The sequence below is a fragment of the Salarias fasciatus genome, chromosome 10, assembly GCF_902148845.1.
Source record: "Salarias fasciatus chromosome 10, fSalaFa1.1, whole genome shotgun sequence".
NCBI classification, from domain to species: Eukaryota; Metazoa; Chordata; class Actinopteri; order Blenniiformes; family Blenniidae; genus Salarias; species Salarias fasciatus.
Genome location: NC_043754.1, coordinates 26,879,593 through 26,895,912, shown reverse-complemented (window position 1 = coordinate 26,895,912; position 16,320 = coordinate 26,879,593).

Genomic DNA, 16,320 nt, shown 5'->3' with positions numbered 1-16,320 from the left:
GTCCTGGTGCAGGTCCTGGTGCAGGTCCTGGAGCGGGTCCTGGTGCAGGTCCTGGTGCAGGTCCTGCCTTTGACACCTCTATACAATTAAGTCCAGGTTAGTCCAAGTGGCTCACATCTCATTCACAACCTCTTATTTTTTTGCTCGCTAATACCCAACTGCGTCCACATACATTTTCTTTTAAACAAAATATGTTGTTGCCACAAACTTATTATTGGTCTCACGGAAACCTATGTAATAATAATAATAACAATAATAATGACAAACTCCCATAATAATAATAATAAACTCCCAGTCTTGCAAATGGCTGTAGCAAACAGACAACTATGCAGCGATTTTCGAAAAGAAAAACTGCCATTTCAACAGGTCTGCGTGGCCTGAATCATAGCCACGTTAATGAGGGGTTTTAATAAACCAAACCGTCAAGAATTCAGCAAGTTCAGTGCAGGCTGCTCACCTTCCATCCACCGCTGCAGAGGCTCCGGAGAAGCCCCCTGGGGAAGATGGCCGACCGCTGACGCCGCCGACGAAGCTCCAGTGAGCCATGTGGCCTTTCTATATGTAAATCTATGGCCTGTGCCTTCAATTGAAATAATAATGATGAAAAAAAAACAATAGACGGTGCGGGGTGAAGAGCAGGAAGTGAGTTTTTTTCAATCGTCCAATCAGCTTTCTCTGACGTCACATTGATTTGCATATTTCCCGTCATGCACTTGAAAAAGTCGGAAATAATCGGTCGTGGTCTGATCAGAACCGGAGTGGATCTGTGAGCCTTTGTGAGATCGATGTCGGAACCTGTCGGGGGTCCTGTTGGTCGGGTTTGGGCTAACTTCCCATGTGGTCCCACCGGGAGTCAGACCCGTCTGCATTACATGCTACTTAAATAGCGCTCAGTCACACAGTAGTATTGTACAGCAGTCCAGTCTGGCAGCTCGTGCTCGTGGCGGACGAGATGCAGTAGTAGCTGCTGGACAGCCTGTCTGATGGCACTGGGGATTGGTGAATCAGGCAGGTGGGCTGTTGTACCGGGTGTGAGACTAGGTCGGAGAACTTACTCCGGGACCGTGATGAGACGAGAGGTCTCTCTGGCCCGTATCTCACACTTTGATTTTAATTTTTCTTTTCAACAAACCTTTCAACTCTTTCGTGGACAAAATGCACAAAATACAGAAAAAAATTACTTTTTCAGGAGCCATTTTCCTGACTGGAGATTACTTTTTATTCATTCATTCAGTTTCTTAGATGTAGTAGTTTTTATAAAAACAAATTTTGGCTTTCTCAATGTTTTCTTTCAGTCTCTCCACGGCATTTTCATTTCCTGAGAGACTTACAAATTGGCGCTTCAACGTACAGTCTGGTTGTTAGCCTGATTTCATACAACTGTCAGACTACTTGTCTGGCGTCGTATGCGGCAACTAGACAGCTTGTCTTAACCCTGGTGGCAAGGGGGCTGCTGTACTGGGTGTGGGGTAAAGCTCCTGGGCGGATGGTGGGGGTAGGGTCCCCAAGAGCCTCACACCTAACTTTTTTCAACAAACCCTTCAACCAAGTGTTCCAAACCCAAACCCAACCTCACACTAGCGTCCATCCAAGACAATTTCAAAAAAACACCTCATCACAGCCGATGGTCGCTTCACCCTGATGCACTGTCCTGTGTCCGTTTCTTCTTCTTCTTCTTCCTCTCGAAGCGTACTGCTGCCCTCTACAGGCACAGATCATTCATTGCTTCATATTTTCACATCAAGTCCAGACGAGTGAAGGAACTTTCAAACTGCTTCTACAGTCTTTTCAGCCTTCTGCTCAGCTCCAAACATGGATTCAAGGGAGAAAACAGACAGTCCCAACTCACAAAAAGCTCAATACTGCACTTGTTAATGCTTGAACCTAAATGTACACAGAAATATCCCTTTCAAAACCCCTTAAGCCCGAGCGGCCCCCGATGGGCTCTATGCACAACTCAACCACTTCCTGAACTTCAGGAGGCTCCTTGTTTCCTGTCTTTCATGATAGGACAAGCTGATTAATGCAGGTGTGTCTGACCATTACTGTTGTTGTTACAGAGGTCAGGGACACCTGGATTAATCAGCTCGTCCTATCATGAAAGACAGGAAATAAGGAGCCTCCTGAAGTTCAGGAGGTGGTGAAGGTGTGCATAGAGTCCATTGGGGGCCTGGCAGCAAACATTTCAGAGATTGTCTAATAATATGCATTATTTCTGACAGAATGTCATGATGCTTACCCTCACATTAATCAGCAGAACCTGGGCTAACCGAATATATCAGCCATTATTACACACTCCAAACACAGCTCAAACACGAGCTAAATGAATTATGAACTATATTCGTGACCGTGTCAACCCACTCGCCGAAATATTGATTATAGCGCTATAAAACATGATACAATTCACACAAACAGCCTCTCACATGAAAGCTGAGACTCCGCTGATTACAACCATAGCACTCAAAGCCCTCTAAAACCACAAAATGCCACAGAACAGCCAACAGCAAGATCGCTTTTTCAAACTGCGGTAAAAAAAAAAAAAAAAATCGCCTCTTACCTGGACATTTGGCCGTATGTAGTCCAAGTTATGCATTTATTGTCCATCGGGGGTCGCTTAGCGTAGCATTCTCTGAGCAACTGCGGAGCTGAGCGCCTGTATAACAGAGGAGGCCAGGGCCGAAGGAGGACGACCTCTGACCCCGTCAGCTCGGGGATCGGCTGAAGAACCAGCCTCAGTTCTTTTCTCTCCGTCGTCATGCAGCAGCATCAGCTTTACAGTGAAATCACAGTGGAAATGTGTTTCTAGATTGAGGTCCAAAGAGGCTGGGCTGATCAGGAAAACAGAAGAGTCGGCATGTCGACAAACTTTTCATGAGAAAAATATGAACACAAGAGATAAAGAATTTTTCCCAACACATGGTTGACTTCGTTTGTCTTTATTAATCATTAAACAGAACACAAAGTAAATGTCTCTTTTTATATTAACTATGTTATGCATTGTATGATATATAACAATCATCGTCAATTTCTTAAAATGAAATTAAGCATATTTTACCACAGAAAATGGACAGAAACAATCAGATCAGAGGGTGTTTACGATTGTGGTTACGAGTGTCATTCAGTGTTCAGTGAACCTTCACAAAGCGATGAGGAAGCAGCCATGAGCAGTCAGTCCCGCTCTCTCACCAGCACTCTGAAACATGTCCGCAGGAAAAAGGGATCTGCATCCAGAACTTCTCAGGTTTACAGTCAGGCCCTCCTGAAGACACCACTCACACTGCAAAAAAGGATTTCTAAGAAAGTTTAAAAAAAAAATCTTTTTTTTGTCTAAAAAGTCAAATGATCTTGACAAGCAAGTTTTTTTCTAGAAAATTATTCTTATTTTATGAAAATATATCTAACATTTTCTCAGTAAGATACTACAGCTAATATTGAGCTACAATTACTAGTAATAAGCTACAACAATGGTAAACATGAAATCCCGGCAGGGAAACAAGATTTTTTTTTCTTATTTTAAGAGAAAGACAAACTGCACGAGGTCTCAATTTAAGAAACAGCAATTCAAGTCTGAATTCATCTGTTTTTATTCACTGTCAACAGAACAGAACGAAAATCGGATGTACCCTCATCTTAAGCGTCCTTTCCTACCAGCTGGACTGATAGTCTAGTGGTAGAGCATCCGCCTCTCAGCCGAGAGGTCGTGGGTTCGCGCCCCGGCTGTCTTCGTGACAGAGCAACAAACTCCTTTCCCACTGCAACTAGCGGGTCGACCCGTGTCTACGACCCGCTAACTGTCGCCTTTCCCACCGCCTGCAGACCCGCGTCTCACCTCCTGCTGGCGAGCCGCGTCGCTGCGTTTTCCCGCACTAATGGTGTCCCACGTTGATGACATCATCAGCGCGACGGAGCTTGACGGCAGCCACGGAAAGACAGCCCTCTGATAAAGACCTGGGCTGTGTCCGAATGTGCCCCCTATGCCCTAACCCCTCAATCACTACTTAGTGCCCTGAATCTGTTGGCGATTCGGACACTCAGCTCCCTACTTTTTCCCTCAGCGCTGATCACGTGACCCTCGGCCAGCACCATGGTAACCACACGCACCGGCTCGTTAAGAGTAATATTTTTTTTTTAAATGTGCTCTTATTCTGTATTTTACTTTCTTTGTCGTGGTTCTAATCATTGAAGAATAAATAAAATATATTATTAAATTATTATATTAATACGTTATGTTCTTTGATGTTTGCGCCACTCACCTGCTGCGGGAGTCTCATCCACCGGCGAAATGGCCCCGACCGTCAACTTTACTGTGTTTTTGTGCACTTTAATTTAACTTTTGATGGCCAAAATGGCACAAATAAAGGAGAGGAGACGACTGTGAGGCCTTGAGGAGGAGACGGCGAATGAGAGTGGCTCTCATTGCTTTGGCGAGACACCGCGTAAGAACGTATTGCAATTTTCACGCCATCTGCTGGGGAAAGTTAAAGGTATTATAGTCCTCATTTTTAATTGATTGCTTTTAAGCATTGGCAAATTCATCTCATTTATCAATGGGAATCACTGTAGGACTTGATCTAGTCCATATGCCATTTCAGCTACTTACAGGAACTACCCAAAAACCAGCTGTTCAACATGTAAACACTTTTTGTAAGTCCATTTGATATGAGCTGAATGTTACAATAAACTGGCAAACTTAATGAAATGACCATATACTTGGGGGAAACGAGTTTTTCATTCACAACATCCTTTCTGACTTACTGTGTAAACCATATGTAAGAAATGTAATAATAATTCTCCAGAAACTGTTTTGCATGTTTTGTTTGATTGCTCTCATTATAATAGTGAAAGGTCCATTTTCAAAGAGGAATTAAGGAAAGAAGGAATTCATCAGTTTTCCCTGAATAGTGTGGTATATAGTCGGAATGCAATAATCTCATACCTTGTTTTAACAAGGGCTTAATAAATCGAATTTAGATTGCTCTTTGATACCATTCTGTAACGATAGGAGGCGGTAATGCGCCTGTTGAAATGGTGCCATCCGCCGTTAAACAACGAAGAAGAAGAAGAAGAAGAAGAAGAAGAAGAAGAAGAAGAAGAAGAAGAAGAAGAAGCCGGGAGCTGTGACATGTTAAAGTGACACTAAGGAACTTTTCAACCTTAATAAAACATTTTAATATCTTTTGTGATGATACATCGACTTACAACTAGTTGAATGACCCCTCTGTCACGGGCTGAGGGCGTCAGTATTGCTTTCACTTGGACTGAGCAGCTGTGAGGAGGGTGGTAGGAACCCTGCACACTAAAAAACTCCAAATGTGCGGACTGCTTTACGGCATGCGTCACATCATGATATAACATTGTTTAGACACTATTAGATTCATGACCTCGTCGCTATCCATCCTTCACACAGCCACTGGAAACAAATGAAGGCGAGTTCAGTCTGACAGCACGCCACCGGGAGCAGCATTTTACCACGCCACGCGCTAGGCCTCATGGGAACTGTAGTATTCCTTCAGGCAAAACACTACCGCTTTTGTCCACTGGCGCCGCCAAAATCAACCAAAACTGAAAGTTCCTTAGTGTTGCTTTAAGTATTTCATTACAATATTGTTAATTTGCTGGGCATTAATACGTTACAACACGGTAAAGGTTAAAGATGTGTGAAGTTTCGGCCACTGAACGTATATTTGACCCAATGAAGTTGAAAGTTAGCCCCGGTGCTAATATTTAGCCTGTGTTAGCTACAGTGCATCAATATCTTCGGCATTTTGTAACGTAAATACTCAATGATTAACAGTTCATCTGATAATATTTCAGGTGTAGTGACACCCAGGGGCTTATATCCGAGTGTGATATATACGTGTTGTGTCTTTCAAGGGACAGACGAGGACGTGGAGCGGCTGCTGCGGCTCCGGTGTTGTCGTAGCCTCTTCAGTGGGAAGAGATTGGCCTCGGCCGCCGGCTGGGAGGAAGCTTATTCTCCCATTTCTATTGTGCCCGTTTGTGTTCTGTTGCATAATATTGCGTGGTTGTATGTGATTGTGGCACTATAACTATGTTGACGCCAATTCGTGTGTGCTATTGCATAAAACTGTGTGGTTGTAGAGAGATTGCAGCCAAGAGGTCAAGGCAGAGTGTGCTGCAGTGTTAGGAGAGAGAGAGAGGAGGAAAGGGAGAAAAGAGAAGAGACAGGAGAGACTGTTAAAACAGCGAGAAAAAATTGTGGGCAAAATTAATTGAGTTTGTTTTGTGTGTTATTTATGTTCACAGTTGAAAGTTCCAAAATCAACAATGTTTTAATAAAGAAATAAAATTAAAACAAGGACGATTATTAAAGAAAAATTGATATATTACTTACGTTTCAGGATAGACAATTAAATGAACTATTCACACAAACTATTTACATTATAATAGTCTGTTGCTGTACATAATAACATTTATTTTAGAACAAACATGAACAAAATGGCACCAGTAGAGTCAGTAATGGTGGTCCAGGAGTGCCTGATGCCTGACCCCCGCTGCCATGGCTGCCCGCAGTGACTCCCCGCTCTGCTGGCCCTGGTCGTCCTGCTCCTGGTGGACAGCCTCTGTCTCCGGCTCCTGGTGGACAGCCTCTGTCTCCGGCTCCTGGTGGACAGCCTCTGTCTCCGGCTCCTGGTGGACAGCCTCTGTCTCTGGCTCCTGGTGGACAGCCTCTGTCTCTGGCTCCTGGTGGACAGCCTCTGTCTCTGGCTCCTGGTGGACAGCCTCTGTCTCCGGCTCCTGGTGGACAGCCTCTGTCTCTGGCTCCTGGTGGACAGCCTCTGTCTCTGGCTCCTGGTGGACAGCCTCTGTCTCTGGCTCCTGGTGGACAGCCTCTGTCTCTGGCTCCCGGTGGACAGCCTCTGTCTCTGGCTCCTGGTGGACAGCCTCTGTCTCTGGCTCCTGGTGGACAGCCTCTGTCTCCGGCTCCTGGACCGGCTCCGGCTCCAGCAGGTCCCCGTGATGAAGGCAGAGGTTGTGCAGGACAGCACAGCAGGCGATGACCTTCACAGCAGAGGTGGGTTGAACCTCCAGTGCCTTAATATGGCCGCCACCTGGCCTTCATGATGCCAAATGCTCTCTCCACCGCAGACCGGCCCTGGAGTGGTGCCTGTTGAACCTGGCCTCAACAGGGTTCCTCACAGGCTGCCTGGACGGCGTCAGGACGGTGATGGGCCGTGACAGGCAGGGGGACCCACCATCACCGAGGAGGACGAAGCTGGCGGGAAGATACAGCTGCTCGCTGTAAATGGGGCTGTTCCTCAAAACTCGGGAGACGTGGACTGAGCCAGGGTAACCCGCCAAGACGTCTAGAAATCTCCCTCGGTGATCACTCACTGCCTGAAACTGCACCAAGTGAAACACCTTGTGGTTAAAATAACACTGTGCGTGTTCTGCAGGGGGCTTTGTCCTGATGTGGCAGCCGTCTATTGCCCCCACAACCCTCCGAAAAGAGGCACACCCACCCAACTGCTGGAAACCAGTAGAAATGTCTTCCAGCTCTTCTACAGGTGGAAAGGAGATCAGGCGCCTCCGTATGCTGAGGATCTGGTCTGCCACCCGGTGGGCAACATCACAGACCGTGGACCGGGGGATGTCAAAGGCCCTCGCTACCACCCAGTAGGAGGTTCCACTGGCCAGCCAGAAGAGGAACACCAGGGTGTCCAGGTGCCTCCCCCAGCACTGGAGATCTCTGGGCCAGAGCAGGTCAGTGAGGGCCGAGATGGTGGTGCGGTGCAGCCGAAGTCTGGCCGGAGCTCTGAGTGGACATCGAAGTACCCGGCCAACAGGGGAACCTTCCTGCTGACCACACAATACAGTGCTGGTGGTGTCTGGGGGGGAAACAGGTCGGTTAGTTTGTTTGTGGGACTAACCTGGAACCACTTTGCAGCTGTAAGCTCCTGAAAATGCAACTTCTCATGGTAGCATTTGTGGGAGTTTAAAGCTGTGCAAAGTGTTTCTATTTTCTTGTTTTGTAGGTTTATCTTTTGCACTTCAATATTATTATATGTTTTTCTTCTGTTGTTCCCTTAATAAAAACTAAAACACAAGGTTGGTGACTTCGCATGTGTTTTTTAAGGTGCTTTATTTACAGGTTGTAATCTGGATTTTCAGAGGATTTATTCCTTCCTGTATGTACTCCTGTTATAATTATACAATATGGTTTACACAGTAAGTCAGAAAGGATGTTGTGAATGAAAAACTCGTTTTCCCCAAGTATATGGTCATTTCATTTAGTTTGCCAGTTTATTGTAACATTCAGCTCATATCAAATGGACTTACAAAAAGTGTTTACATGTTGAACAGCTGGTTTTTGGGTAGTTCCTGTAAGTAGCTGAAATGGCATATGGACTAGATCAAGTCCTACAGTGATTCCCATTGATAAATGAGATGAATTTGCCAATGCTTAAAAGCAATCAATTAAAAATGAGGACTATAATACCTTTAACTTTCCCCAGCAGATGGCGTGAAAATTGCAATACGTTCTTACGCGGTGTCTCGCCAAAGCAATGAGAGCCACTCTCATTCGCCGTCTCCTCCTCAAGGCCTCACAGTCGTCTCCTCTCCTTTATTTGTGCCATTTTGGCCATCAAAAGTTAAATTAAAGTGCACAAAAACACAGTAAAGTTGACGGTCGGGGCCATTTCGCCGGTGGATGAGACTCCCGCAGCAGGTGAGTGGCGCAAACATCAAAGAACATAACGTATTAATATAATAATTTAATAATATATTTTATTTATTCTTCAATGATTAGAACCACGACAAAGAAAGTAAAATACAGAATAAGAGCACATTTAAAAAAAAAATATTACTCTTAACGAGCCGGTGCGTGTGGTTACCATGGTGCTGGCCGAGGGTCACGTGATCAGCGCTGAGGGAAAAAGTAGGGAGCTGAGTGTCCGAATCGCCAACAGATTCAGGGCACTAAGTAGTGATTGAGGGGTTAGGGCATAGGGTGCACATTCGGACACAGCCCAGGTCTTTATCAGAGGGCTGTCTTTCCGTGGCTGCCGTCAAGCTCCGTCGCGCTGATGATGTCATCAACGTGGGACACCATTAGTGCGGGAAAACGCAGCGACGCGGCTCGCCAGCAGGAGGTGAGACGCGGGTCTGCAGGCGGTGGGAAAGGCGACAGTTAGCGGGTCGTAGACACGGGTCGACCCGCTAGTTGCAGTGGGAAAGGAGTTTGTTGCTCTGTCACGAAGACAGCCGGGGCGCGAACCCACGACCTCTCGGCTGAGAGGCGGATGCTCTACCACTAGACTATCAGTCCAGCTGGTAGGAAAGGACGCTTAAGATGAGGGTACATCCGATTTTCGTTCTGTTCTGTTGACAGTGAATAAAAACAGATGAATTCAGACTTGAATTGCTGTTTCTTAAATTGAGACCTCGTGCAGTTTGTCTTTCTCTTAAAATAAGAAAAAAAAATCTTGTTTCCCTGCCGGGATTTCATGTTTACCATTGTTGTAGCTTATTACTAGTAATTGTAGCTCAATATTAGCTGTAGTATCTTACTGAGAAAATGTTAGATATATTTTCATAAAATAAGAATAATTTTCTAGAAAAAAACTTGCTTGTCAAGATCATTTGACTTTTTAGACAAAAAAAAGATTTTTTTTTTAAACTTTCTTAGAAATCCTTTTTTGCAGTGTGAGTGGTGTCTTCAGGAGGGCCTGACTGTAAACCTGAGAAGTTCTGGATGCAGATCCCTTTTTCCTGCGGACATGTTTCAGAGTGCTGGTGAGAGAGCGGGACTGACTGCTCATGGCTGCTTCCTCATCGCTTTGTGAAGGTTCACTGAACACTGAATGACACTCGTAACCACAATCGTAAACACCCTCTGATCTGATTGTTTCTGTCCATTTTCTGTGGTAAAATATGCTTAATTTCATTTTAAGAAATTGACGATGATTGTTATATATCATACAATGCATAACATAGTTAATATAAAAAGAGACATTTACTTTGTGTTCTGTTTAATGATTAATAAAGACAAACGAAGTCAACCATGTGTTGGGAAAAATTCTTTATCTCTTGTGTTCATATTTTTCTCATGAAAAGTTTGTCGACATGCCGACTCTTCTGTTTTCCTGATCAGCCCAGCCTCTTTGGACCTCAATCTAGAAACACATTTCCACTGTGATTTCACTGTAAAGCTGATGCTGCTGCATGACGACGGAGAGAAAAGAACTGAGGCTGGTTCTTCAGCCGATCCCCGAGCTGACGGGGTCAGAGGTCGTCCTCCTTCGGCCCTGGCCTCCTCTGTTATACAGGCGCTCAGCTCCGCAGTTGCTCAGAGAATGCTACGCTAAGCGACCCCCGATGGACAATAAATGCATAACTTGGACTACATACGGCCAAATGTCCAGGTAAGAGGCGATTTTTTTTTTTTTTTTACCGCAGTTTGAAAAAGCGATCTTGCTGTTGGCTGTTCTGTGGCATTTTGTGGTTTTAGAGGGCTTTGAGTGCTATGGTTGTAATCAGCGGAGTCTCAGCTTTCATGTGAGAGGCTGTTTGTGTGAATTGTAACATGTTTTATAGCGCTATAATCAATATTTCGGCGAGTGGGTTGACACGGTCACGAATATAGTTCATAATTCATTTAGCTCGTGTTTGAGCTGTGTTTGGAGTGTGTAATAATGGCTGATATATTCGGTTAGCCCAGGTTCTGCTGATTAATGTGAGGGTAAGCATCATGACATTCTGTCAGAAATAATGCATATTATTAGACAATCTCTGAAATGTTTGCTGCCAGGCCCCCAATGGACTCTATGCACACCTTCACCACCTCCTGAACTTCAGGAGGCTCCTTATTTCCTGTCTTTCATGATAGGACGAGCTGATTAATCCAGGTGTCCCTGACCTCTGTAACAACAACAGTAATGGTCAGACACACCTGCATTAATCAGCTTGTCCTATCATGAAAGACAGGAAACAAGGAGCCTCCTGAAGTTCAGGAAGTGGTTGAGTTGTGCATAGAGCCCATCGGGGGCCGCTCGGGCTTAAGGGGTTTTGAAAGGGATATTTCTGTGTACATTTAGGTTCAAGCATTAACAAGTGCAGTATTGAGCTTTTTGTGAGTTGGGACTGTCTGTTTTCTCCCTTGAATCCATGTTTGGAGCTGAGCAGAAGGCTGAAAAGACTGTAGAAGCAGTTTGAAAGTTCCTTCACTCGTCTGGACTTGATGTGAAAATATGAAGCAATGAATGATCTGTGCCTGTAGAGGGCAGCAGTACGCTTCGAGAGGAAGAAGAAGAAGAAGAAACGGACACAGGACAGTGCATCAGGGTGAAGCGACCATCGGCTGTGATGAGGTGTTTTTTTGAAATTGTCTTGGATGGACGCTAGTGTGAGGTTGGGTTTGGGTTTGGAACACTTGGTTGAAGGGTTTGTTGAAAAAAGTTAGGTGTGAGGCTCTTGGGGACCCTACCCCCACCATCCGCCCAGGAGCTTTACCCCACACCCAGTACAGCAGCCCCCTTGCCACCAGGGTTAAGACAAGCTGTCTAGTTGCCGCATACGACGCCAGACAAGTAGTCTGACAGTTGTATGAAATCAGGCTAACAACCAGACTGTACGTTGAAGCGCCAATTTGTAAGTCTCTCAGGAAATGAAAATGCCGTGGAGAGACTGAAAGAAAACATTGAGAAAGCCAAAATTTGTTTTTATAAAAACTACTACATCTAAGAAACTGAATGAATGAATAAAAAGTAATCTCCAGTCAGGAAAATGGCTCCTGAAAAAGTAATTTTTTTCTGTATTTTGTGCATTTTGTCCACGAAAGAGTTGAAAGGTTTGTTGAAAAGAAAAATTAAAATCAAAGTGTGAGATACGGGCCAGAGAGACCTCTCGTCTCATCACGGTCCCGGAGTAAGTTCTCCGACCTAGTCTCACACCCGGTACAACAGCCCACCTGCCTGATTCACCAATCCCCAGTGCCATCAGACAGGCTGTCCAGCAGCTACTACTGCATCTCGTCCGCCACGAGCACGAGCTGCCAGACTGGACTGCTGTACAATTTGATAATGTGACTGAGCGCTATTTAAGTAGCATGTAATGGAGACGGGTCTGACTCGCGGTGGGACCACATGGGAAGTTAGCCCAAACCCGACCAACAGGACCCCGACAGGTTCCGACATCGATCTCACAAAGGCTCGCAGATCCACTCCGGTTCTGATCAGACCACGACCGATTATTTCCGACTTTTTCAAGTGCATGACGGGAAATATGCAAATCAATGTGACGTCAGAGAAAGCTGATTGGACGATTGAAAAAACTGACTTCCTGCTCTTCACCCCGCACCGTCTATTGTTTTTTTTCATCATTATTATTTCAATTGAAGGCACGGGCCATAGATTTACATATAGAAAGGCCACATGGCTCACTGGAGCTTCGTCGGCGGCGTCAGCGGTCGGCCATCTTCCCCAGGGGGCTTCTCCGGAGCCTCTGCAGCGGTGGATGGAAGGTGAGCAGCCTGCACTGAACTTGCTGAATTCTTGACGGTTTGGTTTATTAAACCCCCCATTAACGTGGCTATGACTCAGGCCACGCAGACCTGTTGAAATGGCAGTTTTTCTTTTCGAAAATCGCTGCATAGTTGTGTGTTTGCTCCAGCCATTTGCAAGACTGGGAGTTTATTATTATTATTATGGGAGTTTGTCATTATTATTGTTATTATTATTATTACATAGGTTTCCGTGAGACCAATAATAAGTTTGTGGCAACAACATATTTTGTTTAAAAGAAAATTTATGTGGACGCAGTTGGGTATTAGCCAGCAAAAAAATAAGAGGTTGTGAATGAGATGTGAGCCACTTGGACTAACCTGGACTTAATTGTATAGAGGTGTCAAAGGCAGGACCTGCACCAGGACCTGCACCAGGACCCGCTCCAGGACCTGCTCCAGGACCTGCACCAGGACCCGCTCCAGGACCTGCTCCAGGACCTGCACCAGGACCTGCTCCAGGACCTGCTCCAGGACCTGCTCCAGGACCTGCACCAGGACCTGCACCGTTGTCATGTAAACAGGCCCCCAAAATGTTGTAATAGTCTCTGCATCCATAGAGAAAATATGTGAACAACAGCTCTTGGTTTCTTACATTCACATGGAACACATGAGCACTGGAGAGAATTTAAAGGAACTGCTGCGTTTTATGGGGAAGGTTTCCTCTGTGGCTTTAGAAGATGGCTAACATGAGGATGAAGATAGAACCTGTGCCCTCTCTCCTGTTAGGACACTCCATCTGTGACAGTGTGCTCCCTGAGGACCGTCCAAACCAGCCCAGCGACCGGCGGCTGACTCACAGCGATGCGGCGGTCACAGAGACAACGGGCTCGTCTGCTTGGCGGACGGATTACTTTTGCTGTACTCCAGCTTTTTTTTCTAAATCAGATTTTTGGACATTGGCTTCAGCTGCATAAGTGTTGAGCAGAATGCATGAGGGACCCTGTCAGGAAATAACAGATGACAGTACATCCACCCATAGAGGATGGAGATCCTGGTTCAGAGGCTCAACCCTCCTCAGCAGCCACGGAAAGACAGCCCTCTGATCAAGACATGGGGTTTAAGACAGAGAGGAGCAGCACCTGTAGGACAGGTTTGAAATCAGCACACTGGATGTCTGTGGACCCCTCACCATCAACGCTGGTCCTGCGCCTCAGCCAGCCTCCGGCTCCACACGGTGGAGGCCTTGACGCAGACCTGACGCCGCTGATCCGGACCACAGTCACTAAGTGGCAATGATGGCGCCTGGACACCCGCACCCACGTCCTTTTCTGGATCCAGGAGAGTGAGGGACTCCTTGGTTTCAGACTGAAGCAGCTTGTGAAGGAACCACGTTGCATATCCATAAAGTACAGTTGATAAGAGCTGATTCCAAATGCTCATCAGGAAGAAAACTGATTCCAGCATGCATGCCTCTTCTTCAGGGTGAACTTTGAATTTGACAACAGCTCATCTTGATATTGACGTTTTCAGATGGACAACAGTTTTTAGAACTCTTACATGAAGTCCATTTCATTGGAAAAAACAGATTCCTCCTCCCTCCTGAGTGTAATCTCAGCCTTTGTAGAGGGGAGACTCTGTAATGAGGCTGGTGGGGGGGAATGCTGTTAGAATCACTTAGATGCTTTTTCCACTTCCACAACAGTTTGATCTCAGGCGGGCCAGACCAGTTACAGTTGCACCCACGATTATCAGCTTTGCATTGAAGCTTTTTTATTTTTATTTTTTGACGATTCCAAATGTTTTCCCCAAATATTTCTCACTTGGTGGGCCACGGACCACGTGGGTGTTTGCCAGTGAAAATAGAGTCCAGGGGGAAAAAAGCTGAACGTCTATTCACATAGCTGAACAGTAGATGGCGATAATTCCTTGTAAAACGGTTTGACAGCCACCCTCAGGATTTCTAATTGGTTATTTTGACCCCATCTGTAGAATTTAGTGCACTGCTTGACTTTTTCTGGACTTCACGGGAGCAGTGCATTCATGCCAAGAAAAATAAGGTATTTTAGGAGCTTCTATGTATTATTTGAATATGTATTATTTTCTCAGTTAGTGTTTGAATTTGCTTTTAAATACTGGATCACTTCATGAGGGCCCCGTCCTGCCCACCCGCCCCTCATCAGCAGGTTGGCTCAGTGAAAACACCTGACAACTTAAAAAAGTCAATTCCTCATTGTGGTTTGAGCGTTTCGGCCTGCAGGTTGTGTGTTTGACAGCCCTGCTGTGGAGCAGTGGTTCCATCCGGAGGGACCAAACGATGGAAGCAGGTGTACAGTGTAGGGAAGAAGAGGGACGATGGAGCTGGGCAGGAGTGGAGGAGGCGCAGACACTGTGGGTCTCTGGCCCTGAACTTTGACCCCCATGAGCTCCCTGTGCTCCCTCACTGTGACCCTAGAATCCTAGATGGGTCAAGTGGTAGTTTGCCCAACCAGTCCACATGTGTTTTGTGGACTTGGAGAAGGCGTTCGACTGCGTCCCCCCTGGTGTCTTGTGGGGGGTGCTCCGGGAATATGGAGTCCGGGGCCCCTTGTTAAGGGCCATCCGGTCTCTATATGACTGGAGTAGGAGTCTGATCCACATTGCCGGCAGTAAGTCGGACCTGTTCCCGGTGCATGTTGGACTCTGGGAGGGCTGCTCTTTGCCACCGGTTCTGTTCATCATTTTTATGGACAGATATTCTCGGTGCAGCCAGGAGCCGGAGGGGGTCCGGTTTGGTAGCCACAGGATTTCATCTCTCCTTTTTGCAGATGATGTTGTCCTGTTGGCTCCATGGAACCTGGACCATCATGCACTGGGGCGGTTCGCAGCAGAGTGTGAAGTGACTGGAATGAGGATCAGCACCTCCAAATCCGAGGCCATGATCCTCGACTGGAACAAGGTGGTCCGCCCTCTCCAGATCGGTGGAGAGACTCTGGTCCAGGTGGGGGAGTTTAAGTATCTTGGGTTCTTGTTCACGAGTGAGGGATGGATGGAGGTGAGATTGGCAGGCGGATCGGTGCAGCGTCTGCAGTAATGCGGTTGTTTTTTCGGTCCGTTGTGGTGAAGAGGGAGCTGAACCGACAGGAGAAGCTCTCAATTTACTGGTCAATCTACGTTCCCACTATGGTCTATGGTTATGAGCTTTGGGTCATGACCGAAAGGATGAGATCTGAATACAAGCGGCTGAAATGAGACCCAGGACACTCTGGAGAGATTATGTCTCGTGGCTGGCCAGGGAACACCTCAGGATCCTCCAGAAAGAGCTGGAGGAAGTGTCTGGGGGCCGGGAAGTCTGGGCATCTCTGCTGAAACTGCTGCCCCTGCGACCCGGCCCCGGATAGAAAATAGATGGATATCAATTTCAAGAAATATTGTGTGTGTGTGTGTGTGTGTGTGTGTGTGTGTGTGTGTGTGTGTGTGTGTGTGTGTGTGTGTGTGTTGCTGCTTTCTCTCTCAGTGACTGAAGATGTCTGGTGTGGATGAAAAGGAGGGCAGATCAGGTGTGGACAGGTAAGAGACGTCAGCTGCTCCTGCGGAGTCGCCTCTCTTCTCTTCAGTCTGTCTCTCAGTGTTTCAGTACGTTTACATGCAGGCAGTAACCCTTTCTTAACTGGAGTATTTCCAATAACCCGGTTGCACACAGCCATGTAAACACCTGCAAAAACCCAAATATTACCCCTGGGTTCCTTCTTTTCTAACCTGAACTTCTGGTCATATAAACACACATCGGTATATTCTGGTCGAAAGGGACATGAAATAAATACTGCTCTGCGCATGTTCTATCCGCAAGGAATCTTGGTCTTTTGCGTCCAGGAACT